The sequence below is a fragment of the Corvus moneduloides genome, chromosome 5, assembly GCF_009650955.1.
Source record: "Corvus moneduloides isolate bCorMon1 chromosome 5, bCorMon1.pri, whole genome shotgun sequence".
Lineage (NCBI taxonomy): Eukaryota > Metazoa > Chordata > Aves > Passeriformes > Corvidae > Corvus > Corvus moneduloides.
The window spans coordinates 74,019,576-74,044,790 of NC_045480.1; the positions used below are offsets into that span (position 1 = coordinate 74,019,576).

Consider the following 25,215-nt stretch of genomic DNA (forward strand, 5'->3'; position numbering starts at 1 on the left):
TTGTCCATTGTCTCATTAGCTTACTGAGAGCATCGTACCTGGAAAAAGCACTTTGGTTCTAAGCCCGGTGCAATTCCGATGAACTCCCAAGTGCTTCAAGGGGTTCAGTCAGAAGAAATCAGCGCTGACAGCACTTTTTTTTTTTTTAAAGAAGCTTTAATTGGCTGTTAAGTTAGAGCTTTGAAGCTTTGATAGGAGGAGTGTTATAGGTTAAATTAATAGGGAAGATTGAGAAACAATTAGGGCAGCTTTAAATTAATTACTTACACTATTTATTTTGAGCTTATTGAACAGTTGTGTTGTATGTGTAAGGGATTGAAATTAGCCATCGGTGCAAGGTAGCTTTGACCTAAATTGACCTTCCTGGGTAAGTAAGTAGCTTGCCCTCATTCCTACACTGGGTCCCGAATTTTACTGACAGGTAAGATTAATTGGGAGAAAAGATGAATACGCTTGAGAGGTTCCGTACTTTTCTGTTGGGACTGGAGTCAGCTGTGCAGATAGAGGTAGGGAAGGCTTTCAGAGAGGGTGTTCGCCCTCCCTGCCTGCTGAGGAGCACATTCGGAGCGGTAGTTCAGGGGGCAGCTGCAGGTTGTGCCCAGGGTGGAGTATTGGCCGACGCCTCCGGCAAGGAGCCGTGACCTGACCCTGTGCCTCACCAAGGGCTCGGGGCTCTGCGGCTCTGGGCGGGTGACGAGGCACGCCGAGACACAGCAAGAGCCGATGGCTCAGCAGGAAGCTCCCAGACTGGGGGCTCAGCCTGGGAGGTTACAAACGCCCGGGAATCCTTTGTCCCGGGACCTTCCCGAGGCACCTGCTGAAGCTGCTACTGTGTGTCTGCACCACGTTTAAATTACTTCGGGAACAAGAGGTTCCCTAAGTGACTCTGCCATTAGAGCCGAGCTGGTAAGGAAACCTGGTCGGACTGTGTGAGATCCAACAGGATCTTTTTGTGCCCTGCTCCATTTATGCTCTGGTTTTCCAGTGAGCAGCCGGGGGAAGAACAATGATCCCAACCAAATATCTTAAATGTTGATGGCAGAATGTAAGCAAACCCCAAAGTGGTTCAATTTTAAAACTGAAAGGCTGGAAATATTCGCGGTGCTGATTTTTGGGGCACTGAAACTGTTTCTTCCGCTCCTGCTTTCCCTGTCTGTAGGCGGCCCCTCCCGGCCGTGCTGCGGGGCGGGAGGAGCTCGGTGACAGGAGGACCCGGGGCAGGCGGGGGTCGGGGCATCCTCCCCGTCATGCCCAGCTCTCCCTGCAGGTGTCAGCCTTGCTCCACGCTCCCGCCCGTCCTGCCGCCGCACCTGGGCCTGCCTCCCGCCAGCTGCCTCGGTAGCCTCGTCCTCATTCCATAGAACTCGGGGCTCGACCCGGCGGGGCCGCGCCTTGCAGACCCCTAGCAGTGCGCATCGGGGCGGTGCTGGTGTTCCTAAAATTGCCGTGGCTCCCAGGTTGATCCTCCTCTGAAGTGCCCGGCAAAATGCCTCCTCCCGAGTTTTGTTCGGGGGCTTCTCACCTTACAAGTAAGGAAACGCGAGGTGCTCTGGGACTTCTTTTTCCACTGTTGGAATCCGCTGCTCTGGGAGAATTCAGCTTGCTCTGAATTTTCCAGAAAAGACAGATTAGTGCCCAGGAATTAAGTCTTTTATCAGGCTGCCTTAGTTAGGAAAATGCATCTGGGAATGTTGGCGCAAGGCACTGCATATCTTCCTTTGCATTGTGCCTACAGCGGTGTTGGTGGATAGCTCAGGGTTTCTTTGCCTGTGATAAACACAGTTGTGTTTTCCCTGGGGACAGGAAGCAGGAGAGATATATTGGAATCCTGTGTGCAGCAATTTGACAAAACTTGTGGATGAAGTATAGGCACTGTTTTATGGCCACGGAGACCATGTAGCTGTTTGTGTGCATGGAGTGTCTGCGTGCACCAGGCCATGTGTGACATCAGGAGGGGAGATATTAAAGCCCCTTGCCATGTACAAGATAGGAATCCTGTCTCCAGTTCTTGGAAGTAGCCATGGCAGCTGTGCAATGGATTCCTGGATGTTGGTATGCAGTGGAGTCACATACAAGAAACTAAGATTTGTAGCCTTGTGGGAGTCAAAGAGGCTTTGAAAGAGAGAGAGTGTGTGTGTGTGTGCAAGAATAAAAATCTCAGGACACCCCTGATCCGCCAATTCCCTTCATGAGAGAGCACTAGGAATGCAAGTACTTTGTGTTTGATAATGACTTTAATACCAAGAAAGCTTGGTTTCAAGGTCCTCTTCCCTGAAGGTCTTCTCTCCTCCCACTGTCCCCACTAGCAGTTTTGTGGCCAAGTTCCCCGTGGTTTCCTGCAGCTCCTTAGTTTAGCACTGAGCAGCTTCCAGGAGTGCCCCAGACAGACCTGCTGACATCTGCGTGGGGACTCGGCTCTCTTTCCTCTCCCCATGGAGAGATGCCATGTGATGTGTGCACTGAAGCGACTTGGTTTGGTAGGGCTCTTCTTTCCCTTTTTTTTTTTTTTCCTTTTTTTTTGGGGGGGGGGGGGGTGGGGGGGGGGGGGGCGCGTTTTTGTTTTTTGATTCAATCCCTTTGGCTTTCCTCTCCAGCTTCTGAATCTCAGCATCTGTCAGTGGTGCGATAAATTCTCTTTGGTGATAAGAGAACAGCTGCCAATAGCAAGAGCAGGGATGGCACTTGGGTGTTTTCCTGCTGTGCGAGCCCTTGCAGTCAGCAGAACCGCCCTGTGCACACAATGGAGAAGGCACCTCTCCTGCCCAGCCCACTGTTCTGCTCCCAATTTAGCAACATCTTTTCCCTCCGTGTTAAGCAGATACACACGAACAATTGTGCAGCATAATAGAGTCCTGAACTGAAAGAACTGGAAGTAATTCACAAATCACTTTTTTCTGGATACGTTCTGAAAGTGGAAGCGGTCTGGGGCCAATAAAAGAATTTTTTTGAGAACTGCAGGGATTTTCAGGGAAAGAGAGAAGCCGCTTTTGGAAAGATTCTTAATCATGTGGGGTGGTGTTTCCTAGCACAACAGTCTGCTTGCAGTGAAATTGGTAGAGGAAAAAAGTCCTTTCTGTGGAGTTCGGGTGTTTTGTTTTTCATATTTAAAGGTCTCTCTCACTCCTGCCTGCCTATAAAATTTTATCACAACTGGAATTCATGCCACAACAGAAGGCACTTCGTGACCAATTATTTTGACTAGAGAGGTTTTGCTTCTCTAGTTGGGGTAAGTTTAGTTGATGTATTTACAATGAGGGTAAAATTCCAGGCATTGTGGACAGCTTTGGTCCATAAGGTAATTTTGGAGAAGTATGTGGGTTTGGGAATTTGCTAAAGAAAGAACCAGACCGTTCCTCTGGAAGTCTGAGGCTCCCCTCACCTGGTTGGAGTCTGACAGCAAATTTACCAAAGGGGATTGTGTTTGTAAGGCACTTAAAAGTCAAACCAGCCTTTCTGTAAAGTCATCCTGTGGGTTTTGCTGTAAAGCCTCACTGGTGCTGACGGATATCTCCAGGTATTTGAATGTCGTTGTAAGCAGGGCCACAGACGCACGTTCTCATTTGGTTCTGATGAGGAGTCCTATGCTGAAATCAACTGACCTTTTCCAAAATTCCTTCCAAACTTTTACTGTGCTTTTTAATCTGATATATGAAGCACTGCTTTAATCCAAACAAGGCCTGGGTACTGGCATTTGGGATCATCTCACTGCACTTCCTTTTGGCTTGTTTTTTCATCATCTGCCAAGATGAACACATGCAAATCATGTTTTTTCCTGTCTGTGTTGCTAAATGCCACAATCTCTGCTAAGTAGCAGTGGTGTGGTTTGAGAATTGGCAATATCAAAATGAAGGTTTGCCTTGCCTCCCAAAATGCTCCAGAAAGATCCAGGAAACGGGGAGGAAATGATTGTCCTGTTCAGCTCTCTGCACTGTGGATATTGTCGCCTGCCTGCCAGATTGGGGTTTTCCCCTTGCTACTTAGTTTGTCTTGAGATAGGTTTTTCTCAGTTGTTTTGATTACTAAAATTGCAATTCCGTGTTCTTCTGAAGATACACAGGTTATCTTCCCTCTCTTATCCTCATTCTCTGTCTAGCTTCATTAAGTCATGGAGACTTACAAGTGCCAAGGAGGAGGCCGTGTATTACGAAGTACTGGGATGCCGGTGAAGAACCAAGTACAGTGTAACAACTCCTGCAACTGCTTTTAATCCCTTATTTCACGATGTCTTGTGTTTGTCTACTTTTCATGCTAGTAGATGCCCCAGTCCCATCTCCATGGGGGCCTGGGCGACCTGGAATGCTCCTTTTCAGCTATTACCTGGACTAAAAATTCTCAGCAGACAAGAGAGGGAAGGAAATTTGGAACCTGCTTTCCTACCTAATTTTTTCCCTTTTTTCATCAAATTATTTGACCATTTCATCTATTAATTCCACATATTTAAGCTAATGGGTTGGTTTTTTTAGGTTGTCAAACATTAAGCAAGGTCCATAGAAGATTATTTCCCAGTCTTAGAAGCATCTGTTGGAATTTTCCTCTGTTGTCTAGTCGCATCCTCCTTGCCATTCCCTTTCACAAACCATGCTGTATACTGTATCTCATCAGTCATACAAAACTCACCAGCATGTCCCACAAATGGCTGCAGAGCACTTGGATTTGACCAGTCTTGAGAATTCTGTTCTGCTTCTGCTCCTCCTTTCTCTGCGACCTTGGAATGACAGTAACCTGGTGTTCTGGGAAAAACGAGGCAGTGATTGAACTCCCTGTCTGTGCTGTGTACATTGAGCCGTGAGGAGTTAGAATTCTGCTACTCTTGCCCAAAGCCCATCTTGATTCTGTTTCCTGTTTTCCTACAGTCTGCTAAGCTGATGGATGCCTTCTGACGGTGTTCTGCTGTTGGAGTGACTGCTGGAATGAAAGCTTTGTGCTCCGCAGAAGACACAGTGCTGGAGCCGCGGTTGTGTCAGCCTGTGCTGTGTCACTGGGAAGTGATCGTACCAACATGTGAAGTGTGCTCTTCCCCCACTGAGATCTGATTCCCGCCGACATGCTGAATGGCAGGAGTGACTCCTGAAAGCCTGCAGATGATCTGTGCTGCTGGGGAGGGGTTTGGAGCGGGAATCCAAGAGCAGCGTGGGGATGTGGAGCTGTTCGCAGCTCCCTTGCCTGTCCTAGGGCCACGTGTCATGGAGAGCCATCGGGCTTGGCTACTCTGGGTATTCCTGGCAAGCTGGGACTTTTTTCGGCAGCCTTGCAAGGAGTTGAATGGCTGCAGATGCTTCCTCCTGACTGGAGCTGGGAGTTTGAAGGGCAGCTGAATTTGCTAATGTTGGTGCTTTGATGCAGAGTGTGAGAAATGGTGATGAGGCATGAGGCAGAACAGCTTGCTCGATTGCTGCTGGAGTGACTCCGCCGTGCTGACAGTAGTTAAAAACATGGCTTTGGTGCATAGGCTTAGTTAATATATAGAACTTGGAAGGCAGCTCAGAACAGCTATGGGCAATGGCCATGGGCTCTCTCTCTGTCTCTTTTAATAGAGTCACTTCCCTGCCCAGAACTGCACTTTAATTTTCAGTCTCTTTAGGGTCATTAGAGAAGACTGACATTTTGGGAACATTTGTACAGTACAAGTATGAATAACGGTATCCATGCTTTGTCCTGCAAGGGGATGTGCAGTGAGGTCAGGGTTATTTTCCTGGTTGTTAGCAGTGGTGACATTTTTGTTTCAAGTACAAAACATGGTGTTCTTTTTGCTGGAGAGTTAGTCCAAAGCAAAGGCTCAGCTGGGGTCAACTAGAACCAGGACATACTGGATGGGCTGTGCTTTCTTGGAACAGCGGGACGTGATTGGGTTAACTTCCCAGAGGAACCTCTCCTGCAGTAGAAAAGTGACTTTAACAGCTGTAGCTCTCTGCTTGGCCCTCTCTTCTGCACAGCAAGTAGGAAGAACAAGTAACTCTGCCACCTGTGAGAAGTCTGGCTGGCACAAAGACCACACTGAACATGGCTGACACCTCACATCCAAGGACCTGCCATCCTGCTTGCGTTCAGGCAGCCTGATCTGCCCTCATCCTCACCTCCTTGGCTATCCAGAAACGGTGTCAGTGGTTCGGGAAGAGAGAACTCTTAGTTCCTACCTGGCCTCGTTGGTCGTGATGCTGCAGGAAGCAAAATCCCAACAGAAGCATGTCCCGCAGGCAGCTGGGAAGGGCTGTGGTGTTCCTCAGGTCATGGAGAGACCTGCCACTGCCAGCCAGAATGAGAGGGAGCTGCAGGATGGGCAGAGACAACCCAGGAGAACAGATGACCTTGACTGCACATCCATCTCTCCGTATCCAAGTCCTTTCAACTTTGTCAGAGCTTTTCAGATAATTTTCTCAATTAACGATTGATGTGCCAGCTGTTTCTAAGGTGGGCTCAGATGGTGAACTTGGTCACTCACGTTGGCGATCGGTCCCTCCGTGGGTGATCCCACTGACTTCAGCGGGAGTGCTCGCTGCGGAGGGAGATTCACCCAGGACAAGGGGGATCCTTCCTGTGCAGGTGGGGGATCGGTCGAAGAGACAGCAATCTTGGGTTTTTTGTTTAGCCTCAAAGTATTCATCCTTGTGTTCTCCAGGTTAAGACATGCATCAGCTAATGGAAGTGGATGCCAAATGCCCCTGGAGTTGCTGAAAGAATATTTATCAACATTTCTCTCTTCACCACATTCCATTTAAAAAAAACCCCAAAACAAAAAACCACAAAAAAACCCCAACAAAAAACCTGCAGCCTCATTATTATTTCAGTGTAACTTGTGCCATGAGGAGATCAAGCAAGCATGTCAGTGTGACTGTCAGCGTGAAGAGACCAACTGTGGCTCTGTGTGTGAGCGAGTTCTGGGCACGCTACATCAGGGGCACTGGTGAGTTTCTTTCAGGTTGCTGGAATGCTTTTTTGGGGGTTTTTGTTTGAGGGGTTTTTTGTTTGTTTGTTTGTTTGTGGGTTTTTTGATGGACTAGTAAGTTATTAGGATGTGGACTTGTCAAACAGGCTTGCCAGGTTTTCAGCAGTCATCCCAAGTGGACTGCCTAAAAAAGGGCTGGCACTGCATCACATGGAAGGACCGATGATATGTCATATATTTTTAATGGGCAAAATGTTTTAATAAACATTCTCCCTCCTAAAATACTGGATTTTAAAATAGGTTTTAGCCTTGAGCCATGTAGCTACCCAGCTGTGAATTTTATAAGGCAACAATCTCCACACCATTAGATGTTATGACTGATATGCCAGTGATGGCAACAGTAAGTATTTCCACACATTAAGAAAGTTTCCAGTAGCACTTAAAGGAAGTATGGCTCTACTTGGAAGATTTTCTCAGCTCAAACTTAAAGCAATTTAATAAAATTATGAAGTCAGCCATGTACTGTCTTCTAGTGAGCTGCAAGTTCTGTGTATTGAAGCCGTGCTGATTGCTGCGCCCAACAGCTTTGATCACATCGCCTGATGCTTTTGAACATCAACATTACTTTTCTTCTCCTGTGATTTCTGCATCCTTAGCTACTCAAAATCCAGCTGGAAGGTTGCACAATGGGGCATATGAGACCCCAGCATGATCTACCACAGTTATCTTGGTTCGTAGGAAAGGCCTGCCTGGGCTGTTTGATTTTTTTTTTTCTGGGTTGCAGCAGTTATCTTGTTTTATTTAGAAGTGTTTGGGACCCAGTCTCAAGTTGAAAGGTGATCCAGTGATCCCTGTTTGGGCAACCCAAGTCCCTCCTGTACAGTGACTTCTGTGCAGTGATCAGTAAATCACGTAGCCTGCTGGAGATCTTAAACCTACTAGCAAGTCAAACACTGTCCCTCTTGAAAATGTCACACCTCTCATCCACCGCAGAGAGTGAAATCTGAATGTTTGTGTGTGTGTGAAAGAGAGAGCAGATAGACGTGAACTTCTGCTCTTTGTTGTTCTTTCTTGCCTCCTCTGTGAGCTGTGATCCTTTACTTTCACGTGGGATAGGAGAGTTTATGAAGTTGAAAACAAGTGTTGTAGTTTACGGGCTCTTTGCAGTTTGGGGTGGGATAAAGCAGATGTGGGTTTTGTGATTATTTTTAATTTACATTCAGCACTGGGGCATTTATTTACTTTACAGAAAATCCCCTTTTTTCAAACCAAAGGTATTGGTTAAAATTCCAGTAGTCATTCAGAAATTCTGCACAAAGTCATTCTTTTAATAGTTTACAATTAGTTTCAAGCTGTAGAAGGTGACAGCAGGCTTTCTGTCATGCTCCTGTTGGACAGGAATAGAAGCACAAACATGGCTTGAAAAATCTGTCAAGAACTGATACAAGGGTGGTGTTAATCCTTTGCAGCCTGCACGGTTCCATCCCGCACTGGTGCTGCCAGCTCTCTGGTGAGCTGATAGAGCTGTAGTGAACAGTCCAATGGCTCAGCTGTGTCCTGTCAGGTTTTTTTCTTCTGGTGTCACTAAAAGGTACTCACATTTCTAGCAATGCAGGAAGGAACTTTTCGTGGCTGCTCACGTGGTGATTTGTTTTACCAGCAAATAGGGATTCCGTATCATTAGACTTTTCAGATTTGGTATGTCTCTGGTTTTGGCAGTTGAACCAGAAGACCCTTGAAGAGAAGTTAGAAAATTGTTTGTGCAGTTTCACATCTTTTTTGCACTTAGATAGATGGTGGCCTTCCTTTCACAGAGGAATGGCTTGCTCTTACTCCGCAGTTTTGGCATTATCTATTGGCGATGGCCAGGGAGAAGAGAACCCAGAGGTCCTGGGTGCTGGCTGCTGTAAGGGTAAATGACACCAAGCAGCCTCTGTCCCACTGGGCTTTTCAGTCCAGAAGATCCATCACAACAAAGGAATTAAAATACCACAGACAAAGTCACTGTACCAGGTTCCCACTCAGGAGACTGTTGGGTTCACCTGGAGGTCTTGTGGTGCTCCTAGCAAAGGAGTGAAAAGAACTTCGCCTGATGCTGTGGTATAGGGTAGGGCTTTGGAAAGGCACGTCCAGATGTGCCTTTTGGTGTCCATTTCTGTTTCAGGTAATTCCTGTTTCTCATACTTTGGAGCAAGTGACAGCACATCCCCAGCTCTGAAGTTCCTGTGGTGCCTAAAACTCTCCCAGGGATTTGTGCAGCCTTATCACCTGCACTCCTGAGCAAGCTTAGGGATCTGCAGGATGGGGTTTGGTATTGAGCAGGATAAAGCCTTCCTGCAGGTTATCTCTTGTGATGGGATCTTGTTTCCTGACACTAGCCAAGTGTCACTCACTCCGATACCACTCCTCTCCCTGTTCCTCCTGTGATGTCTGTAAGGAGCAGTTAGTTAAATGGCAAATAAATCTGATTCCTGTTAGATGAAAAATCAAGTCAGGTAAGTTGCTGCTTGTTTTGCTTTGACTGCCGTGTCTATTAGGCAGTGATTTCTGGCACCTTCTCCTTGTTGCTGTCACCCCTCATAAACTCCATTCCCAGGGGCCTGACAAACTTGTGTGGCACTGGAGAGCAGCGTGGCTTACCTGCCATGGGAGGGCATTCCTGCCCCAGCTGCCCGGCCTTCCCCCTGGAGCTTGGGGCTGGGGGAGAGCCGCAGAGCTGGATGCTCTGCTCTGGCATTGCAGGGAGGGCCACAGCAGGTGCTGGGGAGCAGGGGCCTGTGGTGGGGAGGAGAGGCTCTGCCCTGTTAGTGCCCAGCCCAGGGTGGAGGTGGAGCAGGAAGAGGCAGCACAGTGATCTCATTCCATGTTTCTCTATGTGCCAGGTGTTCCTGCGGGCTGAGAAGAGCCCTTTGGTCATGAGGATGGGGCAGAGGGACCCCGTGTGCATGGTGTCATCAGCAAGGATCTCCTCTTCCCCAGCACGCTGAGAAGGGACAGGTAATTTGCTTCCTCCTGGGGGGAAGAGGAGCTGTGGCAGGCCCTCCGTTCCAGGCCGTGTGACGGCATGTGGACCCCCAATCTCCAGGTGCCCCCGGAAGCGCCGCTGCGATAGCGGGAGGGCAGCGCCGCACGTGCGGCACAGCGCTGGCATGGCCTGCGCGGGGCTCTGGTTAAGTCTTGAAAGACTTTGTGGGTTATGACATTCCCCTAAATGTGCTGAGCTTTCTTTAACCTTTCATAAAACATTGTGATCTTTATGGACTGTATCATATTGTGCAGTAATGTGCTTTATTGTCCACAGAATAAGCTTTTCTTAAAGATAATTGGAAAGCTGGAAATGGCTGCTATCGGCTGATTTTTTTTTTTTAATACATTATTTCTGAAATGGGCCTGGTGTAATAATGACCCTATCTGTTCAAGATTTAAGATTTGTCTTGGCAGAGAAAATTGATCCATTTCACCTTTGTCTAATGGAAATTTTTATCTGGGATTATCTGTTTATGTAAATGAATGTTCCTCTGAAAAGAGAACTTGAGGGGGCTGTAAATCTCAGTGACACTTTAGTTTCATGGGGGGAAAATTGGAAAGGATTCTAGTATTTATCTGACTGAAATTGGTTATAAAAACAAAATTATCTTCATGTACCTGCTGCATCTGATGTTTCCTGGAATTTCATTACCTTTTTGAATAATGCAGCATCACACTATATACAGGATTCACTGTGATTAGCCCCGAAATTGTTGGGGGGGGGGGGGGGTGTTCGCCAGCACTGTAATTATCAGGAAAAGGCAGCGTGTTTGGGGCAGTGGGATTCTGATTCCTGCCCTAATGGGTACCAATTAGCACAGTCACATTACTCAGAGGCTCTGAGGAGAGCAGGGGATATATACCACATGACTGTTTTTCCTTACAAGCTATGTGGGGCTTTTTTTAAACTGAGGAGTGAACCTAATTACAGAGGAAAATGTCGTCGGGTAATCAGCTTTTGTTTACAGTTTGCAGAACAGGACTGTGAATGTAGCATTTAAACTAATATTTTAAACATCATCTTTAAAAGCAGTTTTGCCATTAAAGAGACAGCCTAGGTTTTTTTTGCCAAGTTTCCTCTTGAGCTCTAGATGACACATCCTGGCCGGGCTAGATCGTGGCTGGCATTGCCATGCCAAACACAACGTTTGGCTTGTGCCTGCTAACTGCACAAATGTTTGTCTAAGATTGCTGCTGAAAATACTGCTGGCACTCTGTGGGCGCTGACCAGGAATGGAGAGCTGGGGTGATGGATCTATTGCTGTATTTAAAGAGCTGCTATGCAAGAAGATGCAACTTTTGGGATTACTTTAGAATTAACCAAGATGAAAACGCCATGTGTTTTCACATGAGGCAAGGCTACTTTGTACACGTCTGATCCTTGCCATCTGTGGCAAACCAAAAAGGATTTTGTAGGTATAACAACATGATAGTGTCCTTTGTCCATGCCCAGAGGGAGCATACACACCCAGAAGAATACACACTGGACGTGAACATGCATTTAACAGGTGAAACTTCTGGTTGCTATTGCTTAGCATGAAATACCTGCTCATCTGGAGCAGAGGTAAAGTGGTTTGCATCTGGGAGCCATCAAAGAATGCACTTCAAGGTACAAAACAACGCCCCGTATTTGTACATCTAACTAAGCAGCCTAATTTTCAAGCGTCTTTCAAAGCTTCTGGTTGCTCAGAGCTTTTTGAAATCACCCCCCTGGCCTAGCTGCCCAAGTGGAGGATAGGAGACTGATTTGGGAGGTGGATCATCCGAGTGTTCCTGGGCTGACTGCAATGGGAATTAGGCCTAAAGCTCTAATGAGGAGGGGATTTCCCTTCTGCAGTTAAAAATCACGGCTCTAACTGATGCTCTGCAGAGGTGCACCAAGACTTCTTCAGCCTAACCCAACAGTTAGCACTAAAAATATTTTTTAAAAACTACTGAAAACAGAAAATCAGCACTTAACCATGGCTTTCCCTCTGTTATATCTTCCATGTCTTAATGTTGCTCAATTCATTTCCATAAAACTTCAGGCAGCAACATTCCCTGCCCAAGTTCTTTACTTTTGTGACTTTCTGCTCCACATTTCAGGCAGTCATTTCAGTTGGAAAGATACATTATTACCAGCTCATTAAATCCAAAATAAATGAAGTGGAAAATTACAGAACTCCATGGATTACAGTGCACCCAACTCAAAATAGAAGTGTGTGATTAAAAACAAAATGGTCTGCATTTAAAAAATGGATTAATAGTTTTGGGCCCAGCTGGCAAAATATCACATGAAATGTGTTTTCAGACTAGGAGTAATGTAAAATAAATGTCACTAATGATGCTCAAGGTGGGCCTCTACAAGCACAGGACTTTGCAATACACAGGCTCAAGGGGAAAAAAAAGGAAAAAAAAAAGAAATAGATATGTTTGTAGAGTAATGCACTGAAATACAGGAGAGGCTCTTGAACAATGTAGGGAGGAGGAGGACAAGGCTTTGCTTTGCCTCAGCTGAAGTGTAAAAGCACTTGTAATTCTTGCAGAACTGGAGCATGGTTATGCTCTGCGGCCTTGCTTGTTTGCTTTGAAGGTAACAGTGATGATAACCATGAAAAATAACCACAATTACACTCCTAAGCAAAAGAATAGCAACAAATACATTCCTAGACAAAAGCCCCGAGGCTTGAGAACAGTTTGGTTGCCAGCACCAACAGCCCAGCATTAGGTAGCATTGTACAGGTAAATTACCTCTTCCTTGCAGCACAGGCAGCTTGAAAGAGGCAGATTGAAAGAGGTGAGTGTATATATGAACATTTGTGTCTTTAGTCTCTGCTGTTTAGCTCATTTCCTGTGGTCTGGGTGCAGTTTCACTAGAGGTTAAGAGAAATGAGACTGAAAGATGGTGAAACAGGTGTTTTTTGTCTCATGCCGCTATTTAGTAGTGAAGTAGAAAATGAAGAGTTAGGAATGAGGCAATGTGAGAAAAGACACACTTGCAACACAAGTAAAAGTGGATTTCCTCGTGGCATTTTACCAGATCTTCCAGGCTTTGGAACTATTCCCAGGTTGGGGGGTAAGTCTTCTTGTTCCTCATGAGGTGCAGAAGAAGAGAATATTTTCCAAAGTCTGGCATAAAGTATATTAAACACTAAAGGAAGAATCAAGCTTGCATAGTCAAAAAACTCCACAGGATTTTTTCCTGGTTCATCCTACAACAGTGTTTAACTGCTGCTCTTGGGCTGTGCTTTGTGTACGAGCCAGACCTGGAGAAAGGGACTTTTGGCTCCACAGTGGACAGTTTGCAGGTTCAGAATTGGGGTTTCCTTACTTGAGTTGAATTTAATGTCTGTCTGGCTTGCGTGGGAGAGCACAGCAACCCTGCATCCCTGCCTCTGTTCTGCAGCCTCCAAGAGCTGTTCCACACAATAGGGAAGGGAGGAAGGGGAAAAAAAAAGGGCCATCTGTAGCTGCAGATGGGGATTTGTGGACGGGGTACAAGTTGCAGTCACTGAATAAGCAGAGATGCCCAAAATATGTCACCCAAATTGACCAATCAGGCTGGGAAGAGGAGCATTAGCCCGTTTGGATGCCTGGTCAGACCGACCCACCCCAGCAACTGTGCAGCACACGCAGGCAGCCAGGCACTCCATCAGCTTCCCGCTGCGCTCCGCAGCCACAGAGACGAGCTGCTTTTACCTGGCAGCTTGGCTCAGACCTCCTCCCACTAGCAGGTGTCGCTGGGCTTGTTCAGAACGTGTTGCAAGAAATCTTTTCCTTTTAACATGTAGGGTTTTTTAAGGGATGATGTGAGATCTGTTATACTATTTCTGAGCTCTGAGATGCAGCTTGGTGACCAAGTGTTGTGATGCTGCAGTTGGTGAATGGATTGTGGGTTTTTTGGCCAGGTGACAGCTAGCCTTGCTCCAATTACCTAGATTTCTTTTCTGTTCTAGGAGATGACAAATTCCCCACAATGCTGCATTTACTGGGGAGATTAATTCTAAGGAGAAAAGCTCCTCTGTCCTGTTCTTGGAGAAAGATTTTCTTGGGGTGGAAGCCGTATGCATTCCTGTACACATCAGCTCAATATTATGACCTTATTTCAAGCTGGTGAACCTTTTCTTTGCATTTCCTTCCAAAAGAGCTCATCAAACCCAGCCTGCTGCCCATAGAAATTTTTTTTTATTGAGTGTTTCAGGTTGCTGTTGTCCTGCTTCAGGAGAGGGAAGTGCTGCAGAGCTGGGAGGTGGTGGTTTGGCAGAGCTTTCTCTCAAAGCAGGCTGGCCACTGCTGAAGGGACGGGTGGGTTCCATGCACACTGATGGACTGGTGTGGATAGCAGATGGAAAGTAGGTAAGAGGAAGACTTAACTGTGGCAGTGTGAGTTCTCTGTATGAGGAAAACCTCAGTGATGAGATCACAGAGTGGTCTCTGAGGTGGAAATTTTGCAACTAGGATCTTTTAAAGCCAGGGAAGTTCCCATGAGGATCAGACATTCATCCGTTAGCACATCTTCCATGCTGATACGCTTGCCATAGCTCATGTCAAAAAAGCCAAGCTGCATTCCCTCAGAGGATGTTCTGAGGAGGCCATTGTGTCCTGCCCAGACTTGCAGGACAGGAGGAAGGACAAGGCTTGTAGCTGTGAAAAGCACCGTGTAGGGTTGTTGGTCGGTCGCTGCATCAAAGTATGTGTCAGCTGGTCATCTCCATCCAAGCCTGATGGCAGCCCCGTCAGTTCTGCAGCGAGGGATCTGCATCTACTGCAGAGGAGTAGCTCCAGACCTCCAGGAGCACAGTTGAGGTCACAGGTGCTCTGGGGGCAGGCCATAAAACACAGTGACTTGTACGCCTGGCCCAATGCACTGCTCATTGCTGAGTCCCCCGGAGTATTTTAGGGTGTCAGTGTATGCTACCGTTCCCAGTGAGCTCTTGAGATCACTATAAGAATTGGTGTGGAGGGGAGAGCAGTGCAACTGCTTTGGCTGCCTTTCCTTGGAAGCAGTGGCAGACAGGTGCTGGATACAGCTGTAAAGCAGGAGCACGGGGAGGTTTGGCCACAGGCTTGGGGTCCCTCGGAGCAGCTTTCCTTCAGCTGGGGGCTGAGATTCAAACTGCTGTGACCGCTGCTGAAGGTGTTGTTTGGGGTTTCATACCTCAGCTGACGGGCTGCACTTAGGCATACTGCATTTGTTTGCCAAGTACCCAGAGCCAGGTTTTATTTCAGAGTGGGCAGTTGTGACTGCAGCAGTTCAGCCTCGCAAGCATTTTCTTTGTCTGTATTTCATGACACTTGTTCTTTGAAATGGGCCTGGTGTTTTGTGAGCTGTAAAGTGTGGCGAGCCTGCTTATGCCGGACTGCAGAGCAACAAGCCTCCTTGTAATGCCTTTCAGGATGGCTCCATTATTAACGGTGTCACTGAAAATATTCCCTTTTACTCAGGGGCGAGTGTAGTCTGCTTCACAAATCATCCAGATAAAAGCTGTATGCACCGGGGTAGCATTTTCTTTAAGGTATGGCATCTTTCTCTGTTAGCTTTAAAATAACACCCACCCATTCTTGCCTCTTTGGGGAGCTGGCACAGGAGGCTGGTGTGGGTTCCTGGCTGCTCCCATGTTTGACAGCAAAAGTGTCTGTGTTTCTGTGATTAGAACCAAAATTGTAGGTGTGACCTGGAGTCATTAAAACTTTATCCCTCAGCAGTGTAAGAGCAGTGAAAAGAGAATCTCAGGTACCAGTGTGCTTGGCAAAACAGGTCACGGTGACAGTGCATTTGGTCCTGTTGGTGTTGCTGTCTGAACACTGAGGGCCTTAATTGAAATGCATGTCAGGGTGTCAGGCAGCTCTCGCCCTTCCTTTCCTGGAGGCTTTTCTGTTTTCATGGGACCTGTGATTCCTGAGAGCTGGCACACAGCTGCCCCCAAGCTGTCTGCCTGCCCCAGCTGTGTTTGGCCCTGCTGTCCGTTCTTCACATGCTGACTGGAAGTGGAGGTTCTTCCTCCCAGCCCTGCTCTGACTCCAGCTCCCTGCAGTCACTACATGTCTTTGCCTCTCTGCAACCTTTGGCTGTGGGCCCTGTTCTACATCCAGCCAAAGGCTGCATCAGCTTCTGGGTGTTGCTGTCCCCTCCCACTCTTTCATTTTCCTTTGCTCCTCGCTCCAAGTTCCCTGACTCTGTGCTTTCTCCACACCTCCTCCAAATCCCTCCTCCACTTTCTCCCCCCGCCCCTTCCTCACCCAACAAAGTCTTAGGTTCTTCCCGCTTGTAATTTGTCGCTAATCAGCTGTCAGTGTCGGAGCAATGATGAGAAGTTCATCTCTTGCTGAGGGTAATGGCCTTAAAAGTCACCGAGTCAATGTCAATGGGATCGCTCCAATTCAATCAGAGCCCTGGATGAGGAATGGCCCCCGCTGACATTAGCACTCATTTTGAGCCCAAGCATCTGGGCCCTAGTAAATAACCATCAGTGGGTGGGTCTGGGGGACAGGTCATTAGCCCCACGAAAAATAAATATCGTTTCCCTTGATGGCTGCGAGTAATTTAGCTCAGACGAGGAAATTTCACCCTAGATTAAGTATGATGAGCCAATATCAGTCAGAGGAGGCCAAACAGTGAGAGCTTGATGAGATGGAGGGAAATTTATATGCAGCTGGCTGAATGCAAGATGAGTTTAAAGAAATTATGTTCTCTTCCACTCCTTGTCCATGTGCAATGCCGGGCACTGTGTTGCCGTGGCTGACACCCCCTCCCCACCCCCTTGGGGCTCCCCCAGCCCACAGGCACACGTTTGTGGGCTGCAAGGCCCACCCAATGCCATCCCTGCCCTCTCCACCAGCAGCAGCCCCTGCTCTCAAGGCTCTGGTGCCGACGGCTTCCGCAAGCGCTGCCTCGGAGCCGGAGCGGCAGTGGCTCCTGGGGAGGCCGTGCTATGGCTGTGGGCTGCCCTGCCCGTTCCAAGACACTGAGGGGCTCCATGGCTCCGGAAGCCCTCTGGGCCAGTGCCCGATCCTTCCCTCCTGCCTCCCTCTGCTTGTTTGCCCTGTGTGCTTTTTGTGTTTGTTACTTATTTAACCCATCAATCCTGCACACGATATGCTCGGCAGCTATTAGTTCCACCCCTCCAGCCCCTCTTTATTGGGAGCACACATTGGGAGTTGTGTTTTATGTCTGCTGGAAACAGTAAGCAGGCAGCTTCTCTCCCTCATTGGCCCAGCTCTGTATCCTGGAGCTGTGGCTGGAGGCTGGCTGGGGTCTGTCCCCCAGCTGTGGCTCAGAATACAGATCAGGCACGCTGCAGTAACCCGTGCAGCTCTCCCTCTTTGCCAGGCCTTTCAGACAGACCCCAGCAGGACTGGGACAGGAGTACAGGATGACCCCCATGGGCTGGAATGCCAGAGGAAAACCGAAGCAGGACAAGAGCAGACAGAAACCAACAGAAGCCACGTGGAGAAGCAGGTTATTGTGTAGAGGCATGAGGGAGGGAATTAGGAGTGGAAGGAAGCAAGAGGCCTTCTACAGCTAGTGCAGGATTTGGCTGTCTCTTGGACGCCAGTTTCTTTGTGTTAGAGCTCATTAACTGTACTAAGAACAGAACTCTGACTAATTATGTGATATAGTTTTGTATCTTTTTCCTTGATTTTCACCTGCCTCCTGCATTTCCTTGTGCCTGAATAGTCATCTGACTTCACTTGCATTTTCTGTCGCCCCAGGAAAATATGCTAGCCGGGAAAGGCCAAGTATTTAGCTTGTCTGACAGAGAAAAAAGGTGGAAATCTGCTGGTCCTTTTTGATATAGATTGGTAGTAAGTATTTAATTCTGGAAAGTGTTCTGAGATCTGAGCTTTTTATGCCAAACCAATGTAAAATCCTGTCCATCTCTCTGTCTGTCTATTTTTCTTTCTATCTGACTGTTAATATATTTATTTTTAAATACTAGAAATTCCTGAGGCATAAAAAATCAGAATTTTTTCCTGGTGATATGATACTGTTAGCTGAAGAGCGAGGCTGCTCATCATGGAGGGAATGGAGATTATTTTTTTCATGGAGATGAAGCAGTAAAGCCAACAAAAGTAACTGCAGTGGCTGACCTGGGATCTGGTTTTGATGGTGGGGAAATCTTTGTGTCCTTCTACCACAGAGACACAGAGGACATAGTTGTGACATACAGACGTCCTTGGTGATGGAGTGAAGGTGAGCCTCTCTCCTCTCTAATGCTTATTTTGCCCCATGTCTTGAACTTGTCCAGTTCTTGGTGTAGCAGAGCTGCAGGTTCTGTTCCTATCACAGTAAAAAATACTACTAATAAAAAAAAATACCTGTAGTTTATATACAGTAGGTTCTTCCCACCCTTGTCCCTGTTTTGAAAAAAAATGGTTGACAGGGTGTCGTGGGCTTGAGCACAGATCCCTCTGGACAGCGAGAGTCGGTGTTTGGAATGACTGACACCACCTCTGTCTGTCCCTGGGGTGGGTCTGGCTGTGCCTGGGATGGGTGCTGGCTCTGTCCCGCAGGCAGAAGCGGTGCACTGCAGGTAGAGACGTGGCTGTCAGCTCTCAAATGGGCCAGAATTGTACATTCTCTGTAGCAGGATACGTGTAGCAGAATTCGGAGTTCTTTGCTGTGTTTTTCTACAACCAATGGACTTTTCCTTACTATTGGCTCTTGCTGGGGTGTTTCAATCTTAAATATATTCTTTGTCTTGTGCCTTAAGTTCCAGCAGACCCTGGTGGGCTAAATTCTGACCTGCATAAGCAGGTGTAAAGTTAGCAGAGTTACCTTGGCCCGGGGCCTGCCCTGCAGTCTTGCCAAAGCAGAAATTGCTATTCCTGGGTTTTTTTCCGTTTTTTTTTCTCCTTTTTTTCCTGCTGTGTGATCATTCTCTCTGACACAGTATCTGTCTCCTGATCTCATGTGTTGATGCATGAGCAAACCATTGACAAAGTCCTGATGGTGGAGGGGCTGATGATGAATTGGGGGCCATTACAGCAGGTATTGTGCACGTTCTACCAGCTGACACCGAACTTCCCTCCTAATGCCAGTTTCCTTCTATTTGGGAAATGGATTGGATGCCGGCTTCTCCCAATTAAAGCCAGTGAGGTCATATACGTCCTAATTACAGGCTAGCCTTTTGTGTCTAAATGTGACAGACATGTGCTTGGGAAATTGCTTTTAATGCCTAAAAAAACATGATGAACTCCATGGTAGATTTGAATCGCAATTGGAAGTGCTCAGCCTCTGGACTGCCGGGCTGACATGGTGACAGCCACTTGTGCTGCTGATCCTCGTTTGGGATCTTTGTTCCTGGCACAGCACTGCCGGTGCATGTCAGGGCCCTCACTCACCCTTCCTCTCACTCTGGACATGACAGTTTCACAAACAAATGCAGCAGAATCACTCAGGAGAGCAGTACACCTCTCCTGGAAGAGAAGGAGAGGACTGGGACAGAGACAAATTGAGTTTACACCAACAGCAGATGAACAAGCAGGTCTAAGACAATTCCACAGTACAACGCAGGATGGTTAAACAGAGACTCGGAGTATTCCTGAGAAATCACGAGTGACTGCTGTCACCACCCAGGCTGGGGGATGTCTCCACATGGGCAAATTCTGCTCCCAGGTAAGTGGGGAGAAATCTGGACTGTTTCCAGACAAGCAAAACTAGTCACTCCTCATTCAGACCACAGTCCTAATGTTGCCCTCCTGCGTTAAAACTTTGAACACAAGGGGATAAGATCTATGTAGACATTCAGGAAGAATCTTTTGGGGATATATGCATGTTAAATAATACACTTAACGCTGGACCAAAGGCAACAAAAGTGTTGTGCTTTATTTGACACCAGAGGCAAAGTGCTCCTGCTCCGTTTCCCAGGCAGCTTGCTCTTGCTTGCATATGTATTAGTTTCTATTGGTAGTATTCCCTGCAGGATTGTTTAAGCTGGCTAAAGCCTCGCTTGCTATTTTCCTGTGTTTTATAATGGTTGGCAATAGTCAGTGCTCACCAGCAGTCACACATGCCTGCTGTGCTTGGCTCTGCTCGTTTGTTCCCTAGGGCAAAGCCTGTGGCTGAAGGTTGGAGCCTGAATAAGGAAGTTCAGGTTTTCTGTGAAAATCAGTAACCGTGTTCATGGCGTCCAGAATAGTGGTGCCATTGCAGAGCAAGTGCGGACAAGTGGTGCCCATAGGCACACCTTGTCCCTGAGCTCCCATGATCTCTGGTCGTGATTCAGCCAGGCACTTAGGTGTGTTCCAGGCTGTAGTGTGATAGGACACGTGCTTGGGGCTGGGCCTGTGAGGATGTGCTTTGCTGTTGTACCACCTGAACGCTCTGAACCAGGGTAGACTGACACCCTGCAAAGCCCTGAAGCTTTACCTTGAAGAAGCTGTGCAGTCTCATTGGATCCCTTCAAACCCAGTGATCCTAAAGTCCTTCCCAGGTCCCAGGCACAGGCAAGTGCTCTGCCCGTGTGTGTGTTGGAAGGGGACCTAAGCATACACCTGTCTGCCACCCTGATTTTCCAGCAACATCTCTTGCTCAGTGTGCAGATGCCATCAGTGAGATCACCAGAATCACACAGGTACCTTGAGTTAAACCTCAGCTAAAGGATTTTTGTCACGGAAGGATGGGGGAAAGGTTTTGGGGTTTTAAAGTGTGAGGAACATCCAAAAGCCAAAGATTTCTGTCAGGTCAGAGCCCATTAAAAAATCTTTAAGGATGAAGCACTTTATTTAGGGAGTGACTTATGTTTATCTTGCCTTCTAAGCCATGCTTAGATCAGGAAAGGCTTGGGTCAGGAAGGTAGATATTGATGATGTCTTGTATCCATAATTTTTAGTGTCCACTTGCCATGTGAGCCTTCAGGACTGTACCCTGTTTGATGGGTGCCATATATTTGCTGGCTTTAAATAACAATCTGACCTAGTCTTCTGTTGTTCAGAAGTAAGCAGCTTTCCCTCGGGAGGGGTGTTATGATCTAGTTTTAACGTTCTTAGAAATGCCTCTGCCCAAATTAAGGTGCAAACAAGACCATATGCCAGTGACAATAGTAAGGGTTTTATTTGATGGTAAATATGAGAGAGAGAAAGAGAGAGAGGAAGGAAGAAAGAAAGAAGTAGAAAATAGGTGGGGGGGACAGAAAGAGTGACAGGGACAGAATAAGGAAAATATCACCGCTCCGTGGATCCCAACGATGTCCCGTTGTCTTGGGGTGACTTTATGATGTGTATCCCATATCGCTGCCCTATGCCCAGAAATTAATTTTTGTGCCTTTTTATGCCTTTAAACTGAGCCTGAGAGGGGGAAGGAAAAACTGAGCAAAACTTTTTCAAAGCAGTTTGCAGCTTGTTCAAGGTCACACAGAGATAGAGACTTTTTTCCCAGCTGCGGCAGGGGAGGGAGGAGGCACCCGGCTTGCTGCTGCCTGGTCAGCTTTTGGTCAGTTTTTCAATTTCCTTTTCTCCGAAGAGAGACTGAGAGTTGAACTTTTTTCCTTCCCTGGAATTTCAGATTTTCTCTCTTGTCTGCTTGACTGCTTCAATAGCAGAGCACATCGGGAGGACTTTCCACCGAGCACAGAGGGCCTGGCCCTGGGCCAAGCCTCAGCTCCAAGGAGACCAAAGGGAGGACTCTAACACTTTCCCAGGTTTTTTCTCCACAGCGAGAGATTTTTATTATTTAGCATTATTGTCCTTTTCCTGTGTGTTTGTTAAATAAATAGTTTTATCTCCTTCACTTTCCTTTGAGGAAAATTTATTTTTCCTGAACCTGCTGGGGGAGGGATGGTTGTGACCTGCCTTCTCTCAGAGGGTATATTTCTAAATTTGGCCAAACCGGCACACCCGTTGATCCTCTCCAGCTGGTCTTCTTGGTGGTGAAGGTCCCCCCGGAAAGCATAGAATCCCATGGGTATATATGCTCAGGCTAGGTAGGCATGTCCGGGCATGTCCCCCTGGAGATGGAGGAGGCAGACTCTGGGTCTGTTGCGCCACATGCAGTCCTGTGGGGCCAAGCCTCTCACGTGAAAGTCTCGTGGATGTGTCCTGTGGGGTTGGGGGTTCCACAGCTGGGCCGGTTTGTGTAATCGGAGGATGGGTGTTTATTGCCTCTCACCAGAGGTTACACCATGCATCCAAAACCTCCTCCTCCCCCCTCGGTTGGGGGGAGTCTGTGTAAACCTGGCTTCTGTGAGCTGTGCTCTCCCCCTACCCCAAACTCAACGGGGGATAGTTGCAGCTGGTGGCTTTGGTCTTTTATGGATGCATACCTTTCCCTCAGCCTGAGGTGATTGAACAATGCGTTTCCCTTTATCTAACCAACAGTTTGACTCTCAGTTCAAAGTCCCACTCTTCAGGGAAGCTTCTTCGGTTGTAGCTTCTTCATAATATCAGTGTTTCAGGCATGAACTATTTTCAGTCTCTGACAAGGGGGGAGAGAGGTTTTGAAATCAGCGCACTTGGTAGCGGGTAATGGGCATGGTGGGATTTGTGGTGCAGGGCAGACTGGGTCCCAGGCTGGCTCAGGCCAGGAATGCCATTCGGGCTGCTTGAAGCACTGTGGCGAGGCAGGGGCTGGCAGAGCCTGGTTTAACCTGCCCTCGTGGATGAACACAGCATAAGTATGTGCATAAATTGAAGTTGCAAGCAGCTCTGTCCAAATGGGTGCTTGAGGTTATGTGCTGGCATAGGCACCCAGCTGGACTGAGACTCATCCTGACAGGTACTTTCCCATGGAACAGATCGGCATATTTGCCTGTGTGTCATGGCCCAAATCCTTTAATGCTGCCTGAGCAGAGAGTGCTGTCTGCCTTCCCTGTAGTGGGGCAAGCACCCTGATGCAGGGCTGGAAGGATTCCCTTGGCAAGCTGTATTTTCTCCTTTGAACTGACGGGTGTCAAACCCACGGTGGTGTCAAGACAGATGTGAAGTGCTCAGGGCTCATGGTAATGTATCATGCCCTGTTGTTTTATGGTGATAGCACACTGGCACAATTTACGTCAGCTATTCTGCCTTACCTTGAACTGTAAGGCACAGCAGCTGTTGAGTTTATATTTACAGAACTGTAAGTGTTTAGGCCATGCTTCTGACAAAGCACACACATATTTCATGATGCTCTGCAGCCTCGTGGGCTCCGACGGACCCTTTGCATGGATAGGTGGTGAGACACTGAGTGAGAGTCAGAGAGGGGTTTGCTCTGAAGATAGGCTGTAAATTACTGCTGAAGTAAAATGTTTGTTCTCTCCAACAAGCAACCTATTTTCATGACCCTTGCAGGAGCTAACTGTCTTAAAATGTGTCAGTGCTCTCTCAGATTTGGTTACAGCAGACTGGTTTGCACAAAAGTTCCCAGAGAGGTAGAAAGTACAGAGTTTGAAAGGGTTTTATCTTCCTTTTCCCTTTAAGCCTTCCTTTCCTTTTCCCTTCCTTTTTAACCCTGCTTTTAAACAGTATTAAGAGTTTAAAATGTGAACAAAATCTGGGAGCATTCATAGCAAGACTAGGTGGGAGCTGTTGTGGAGTCAGAGCTGTGCCTGGATATGTTGCTGAATCCCAGCCTCAGCCCAGGTGTGCTGAAGCATGAAATGAAGGCTTTATTACCCTGGGATGTGTGCTGTGTCCTGGCACAGGAGAGGGCTGTTGGTTGCAGCTCTGCAGAGGTTTTCTGTCCTCTGCAAATGGTGTGACATCAAGGCTGTTTATTTGGCACAAGGTGGGGATATTAGGGGAATAAACAGCTCTTGCCAGTAAGAGCTTCATTCCTAGGGTGAGCTGTAATAGCATTAGCCAATCCATTTTAAATGACCTGGTTGCCGCAGGCATGGGGCTTTCTGGGAGACGAGGAGTGCCCGGGCAGCCAGAATAAGAGCTCTGAACTCTCTTTAACTTCTTGCGCCCTGCGGGTACAGGATGCTCTTGTCTGTGGTGGGTGCGTTCGTCTTAGCAGGAATGAGAGTAACATTTCCCAGAGAACGCAGGAGGTCAGTCACCCCCTGGTGTGATCTTGAGGTAGGTCAAAACCCTCGGGTGTATTTGCACATTGACTCCCAAGTGCTATCCTGAGGCTGAAGTGTCTCGGACAGTCTGGGTCCTGCTCTCTTTGGCTTCACGGATGCTTTGCCCTGTCACATTCAAGATCTATCCAGGCAAACCTGCTCCATCTGCAAAGACTGTTTTTCCCTCCCTCATCAGGGTATAGTGAGGATAAACACAGCAGAGATTTCCAAGTGCTTATTGATAATGGGAGCCATATAACTGCCTGACATGGACATGCTGCTCTTTTGTTCATATGCCTGGTAAGAAAAGTATTGTTTATCCCTGCAGCATCCTCTGAGAATGGAGAGCTCCCTCTGGCCTCCACTTGATGCCTTCAGGCTGATCACTGCTCTCCCTACCATCATCCTCTACCTTATTCCTACGCCCTGTAACCCATCCATTAGCTCTTTTCTTCACTAGAATTCAGTTACAGTGGGCACCACCTCTGCCTCGTGCATAGGACCCTCCCCTGTCCCTCTGCAGAGCCCTATTGCACAAAAGCAAGTTCCTGGTAGGAGTTTGCTGTTCCTTTTCTGTCCAGATGGCCCTTCTGAGCCCCACTTGACCTCTCACAAACAGACTCTGGACTCAGAAGCAGGAATTAGCAGGCTTCATCCTCTACTTCACTGCAAACTGTGCAGAGCTTGGGCAGGAGGCTGGCTTCAGGGGGAGGCAGCGTATTAGAACACATTGGAAAAGCCACTTCATGCGAGAAAATGTGGGGAAGCAAATGAGTGATTGCTGTTGTGCCTGGAGCTGGGACTCGCTTTCCAGCAGGGCTGGGGGGGCCCAGAGACCCCCACTGGAACAGAGAACTCCCTCAGGTGTCTGGTGCAAATGTTCATTCCCAGGGGTCCCTTCCTCCTGGAGTGGGCAAGGGGACACTCCTCAGTCCTGCCCTGGCTGCCCCTTTGGAGTTTGTCCCTGAGAGCCGCTTCCCTGGGCTGGATGGCACTGTGGATGCCCCTTGTTGTGGCTGTTTTGCCCATGGCAGCAGTGGCTGTTGGTGATGGCCATGGTGGGGATGGAACCCTGATGGGGAGGGTGGCACTGGCACCTCCAGGCTAAGTGACAAAAGCACACAGCTGAAGTTTTGTCTAAGTGACAAAAGCACACAGCTGAAGTTTTAGCAACAGAGGTCAAACCTGGCCTGTGTGTAACAACAACCTCTTGTGGAGGGGTTGAGTGGTCTGTAAGCTCTTGCAGCCTGGTAAGAGTTTGAGACTGGAGTCCTTGGAGCATCCCTAAATGGTGGCGGGGAAAAGTCATTATTGGCACTGCCAGCAGTGTGTGGGTGC

At 47.8% G+C, this 25,215-nt stretch overlaps 1 long non-coding RNA gene across 2 annotated transcripts in view; it reads left to right on the forward strand.

The window, feature by feature from the left end:
* Positions 1-4,343: 4,343 nt before the first annotated feature.
* Positions 4,344-25,215, forward strand: part of LOC116444007 — a 219,130-nt gene continuing 198,258 nt past the window's right edge. The window contains exons 1-2 of one of the 2 annotated variants that reach the window (XR_004240148.1): positions 4,344-6,901; positions 9,766-9,880. This is a non-coding gene — a long non-coding RNA (uncharacterized LOC116444007). The remainder of the gene's footprint in view (positions 6,902-9,765; positions 9,881-25,215) is intronic. The other variant, XR_004240146.1, reaches the window with a different exon arrangement.